Source organism: Prosopis cineraria, unplaced genomic scaffold (assembly GCF_029017545.1).
Source record: "Prosopis cineraria cultivar Desert tree isolate PC_DT_omini unplaced genomic scaffold, ASM2901754v1 PC10, whole genome shotgun sequence".
In the NCBI taxonomy this organism is placed as follows: Eukaryota; Viridiplantae; Streptophyta; class Magnoliopsida; order Fabales; family Fabaceae; genus Prosopis; species Prosopis cineraria.
Genome location: NW_026555341.1, coordinates 27,300,590 through 27,304,466, shown reverse-complemented (window position 1 = coordinate 27,304,466; position 3,877 = coordinate 27,300,590). Strand labels below are relative to the sequence as shown.

At 38.6% G+C, this 3,877-nt stretch overlaps 1 non-coding gene across 1 annotated transcript; it reads left to right on the top strand.

The window, feature by feature from the left end:
- The first annotated feature begins 3,445 nt into the window (after positions 1–3,445).
- Positions 3,446–3,552, top strand: LOC129284679 (small nucleolar RNA R71). Its single transcript, XR_008586923.1, has one exon. It is a non-coding gene; the product is annotated as a small nucleolar RNA R71 (small nucleolar RNA).
- The last annotated feature ends 325 nt before the right edge of the window (positions 3,553–3,877 follow it).

The window sequence follows — 3,877 nt, the reverse complement described above, 5'->3', positions numbered from 1 at the left end:
TAAATCTCCTATAAAAGCCTGCATGTCCAAAAATGATCTCAAATCTTTCAAACAAACAGGATATGGCAAAGAAGCAATCACATCTACTTTGGCCTTATCCACCTCTATGCCATTGGAAGAAATCAAATGGCCTAAAACAATTCCTTTATCTACCATGAAATGGCATTTTTCAAAGTTAAGCACAAGCTTCTTTTCAATGCACCTACCAAGCACTTTATCTAAAGAATGCAAGCATGAATCAAAGGACTCACCATACACAGTAAAATCATCCATAAAGACTTCCATGCAATGTTCAATAAAATCACAAAATATGGACATCATGCATCTTTGAAAAGTACCAGGTGCATTGCAAAGACCAAAAGGCATCCTCCTATAGGCAAATGTACCAAAGGGGCATGTAAAGGTAGTCTTATCTTGGTCACTAGGAGCTATAGGAATCTGAAAATACCCACTAAACCCATCTAGGAAGCAATAATGGGACTTGGAAGCCAATCTCTCAAGCATTTGATCAATAAAAGGCAAAGGAAAATGGTCCTTCCTAGTCACATTATTGAGCTTCCTATAGTCTATGCACACTCTCCAAGCATTTTGAACTCTAGTTGGAACAAGCTCTCCTTTCTCATTTTTTACCACAGTAATCCCCCCTTTCTTAGGTACAACTTGGGTTGGAGACACCCACTCACTGTCAGCTATAGGATAGATGATCCCAGCACTAAGTAGCTTAACAACCTCTTTCTTTACCACATCTAAAATCAATGGGTTAAGTCTCCTTTGTGGTTGCCTAATGGGCTTAGCATTGTCCTCAAGAAAAATTTTATGTGTGCACACAATAGGGTCAATACCAGGAATGTCAGCCAAAGTCCAACCAATAGCATGTATGTTCTTTCTCAACACATCAAGTAATGCATTTTCTTCCTCAAGAGATAAAGAGTTAGAAATTATTACCGGAAGCTTCTCATTCTCAATGAGATATGCATACTTGAGATTGGATGGTAAAGGCTTCAACTCCAAGGTAGGTGGCTCTACACAAGAGGGAATGAGCTTCTTCAAGTCTAATTTGGTGGAATATTCCATGGTACTATCTTGTCTTTTAGGCTTCTCACTTGTTTTTGATTTCTCCTCTTCTTTCTTTACAGCCTCCCCCTTTTCTTGCAACTTGTCCTCAAGTGCTTGGACTTGAGCCACGGCCTCGACATGTGAAAGTGTAGAATTTTCCTCCAATAGCTTGGGAATCCTAAGAACATCAAGCTCGAGTGGAGAAAAACTCATAGATTCGGCCTTAATGGCTTTAGTACCTACAACACAAGAAGATATACCCTTCTCAAGCATTTCAAGATCAAGCATAGGAGATATTTTAAACAAATCATGAGAAGAAGTAGTTGCATCATTCAAGCATGCATCAATCTCTAAACAAATAGGACAACTACATCCATCAATACATGTAGTAGTAACAAGAGACAAATCATCATCAACATGTGAGAAAGAATCAAGCATGTGAGACTCACAAGCATCATGAAGCAATAACTCAATGGAACTTACACCTAACAAAGAATAATCCTCAAAAGGATGTTTCATTGCTTCATATATATTAAAAATAACATGATCCTCTCCACATTTCAAAATCAAACTACCTTTTTCCATGTCAATCAATGTACGGGCAGTCCTCATAAATGGCCTTCCTAAAATCAAAATATCATCCCCACTCCCTTCTTTTGACATATCAAGCACATAGAAATCCACAGGAAATAATAGACCTTTAACACAAACCAACAAGTCTTCTACTACTCCATGTGGTCTTCTAACACTTCTATCCGCTAATTGGCATATCATAGGTGTCTTATGCATGCAATCAAGACTCAAGGCATGATAAATTGAAAGAGGCATAACATTAATGGCTGCACCTAAGTCTATCAATGCATGAGAAAAATGTGTGTTGCCAATCTTGCATGGAATTGTGAAGGAACCGGGGTCCTCACATTTTATAGGGAGTTGAGGCTTCATGATAGCACTCACAGATGAGGGTAATTGTACCCTTGCATTAGGCCTAAATTTTCTTTTATTTGTACAACAATCTTTCAAAAATTTGGCATACTTAGGAAAGTTCTTAACTACATCCATCAAGGGTACATTAACATGAATCTTGTGGAAGAAATCATATACCTCTTGATCAAATTGTCCCTTTACTTGCTTAGGGACCACTTGTGCTTGTGGAAAAGGAAGCTTCTTCATAATCTCTTGACTTTGCTTTCCTTCTTCCTTCCTTGAACTCTCCTTTCTTGTTTCACTTTGCTCGGCCTCTCCCTCTTTTTCCTTACTAAACAACTCGGCCATAGTCCCCTTTTCCACCTTAGATGGTGGTTGCTCACATATGATCTCCTCAATGTTTTCATCCTCATCATCTCTACAAAAAGATGCATCATTAGGAGCAAAAGAAGAACTAGAAACATTAACATCAATTGAAGAATTTAAAGAGGGCTTCTCGGCCTTCCCTTGTCTTTTGTCTTCTTGTACTCTTTCTCCCAACTCCTTGCCACTCCTCAATGTGATAGCAACGGTGTTGGATGGTAATGTAGAGGCTTGAGCATTGGCTGCACTTAATTGGTTAGCAAGCATATTCATTTGAGAAGTAAGGGCATCAATTTTAGAGTTCATGTTCTCACACTTGTTACCCATACTCTCTACCTTGTTCCCTAAGCCATCATACATGTTTTTATACAAAGAGTTCATTTCAATCAACTGCTTACGTAACACATTCACATCATTAGAAGAGTTCGAATTAGAAGAACTCTCAATTGGAACAAGCCTCCTATCACTATAAGAATTAGAAGAAGGTGCAAGAGAATTACCACTTGGATTGTAGCTTTGAGAAGAGCTACCTTGAGACAAATGAGGTGGAGGGTCACGGCCAAAGGTGTTTTGATAGGATCCTCTTTGTTGATTGTCTTGTAAAGCCACATTTGGATTTGAATAGGAGAAATTAGGATGGTCTCTCCATGAAGGGTTGTAAGTATTAGAATAAGCTCCTTGCCCTTGCCTCCCACCATAGGATTGTTTTCCATTGTAGATAGCATTTACTTGTTCAAACTTAATAGGACAATTGCTTTCTACATGCATAGGTGAGTCACAAAAAGTACAAGAATAAGGGACAAGTGCTTGAGAAGTACTTACATTGCTCACTTGAGATATTTGTGGAGCCAACATTCTCCCAATCTTGGCAGCTAGCAAGTCCACATATGAATCATTAAGAACTGAGGAACCTACCATATTCACATTTCTCTTTTCCCTTGTAGAGTATTGAGCACCACTTGAAGCCATCTTGTCAATTAGTTCCCAAGCCTTTAAGGAAGTGAGGTCAATCAAGCATCCACCACTAGCGGCATCAATGTTAACTTTGTCTCTTGGAATCAAGCCCTCATAGAAATATTGGACTAAATTCTCACTAGAAATTTGATGGTGTGGGCATTTAGCCAAAAGGCCTTGGAATCTAGTCCAATACTCATAGAGACTCTCATCCTCTCCTTGTTGGACCCCATAGATTTGCTTTCTCAAATTGGTGACCTTGGAATTTGGAAAGAATTTATCTAAGAAGAGTCTTCTTAGCTCGGCCCATGTGCTCACTTTCACATAAGAAGGGTAGTTGAAATACCATTCCTTTGCTAAACCTTCAAGAGAAAATACAAAAGCCTTAGCTTGAACATCATCAACATTTACATGCATAGGCTTCATAGTATCACAAACCAATAGGAAAGTATGCAAAAACCTATGACAATCCTCTCCTGGTAACCCATGAAATTTAGGCAATGCATTAATCAAGGAGGATTTAATTTCAAATTGAACATTAGTAGGAGGAACATATAAGCCATAAGGATTATCATGC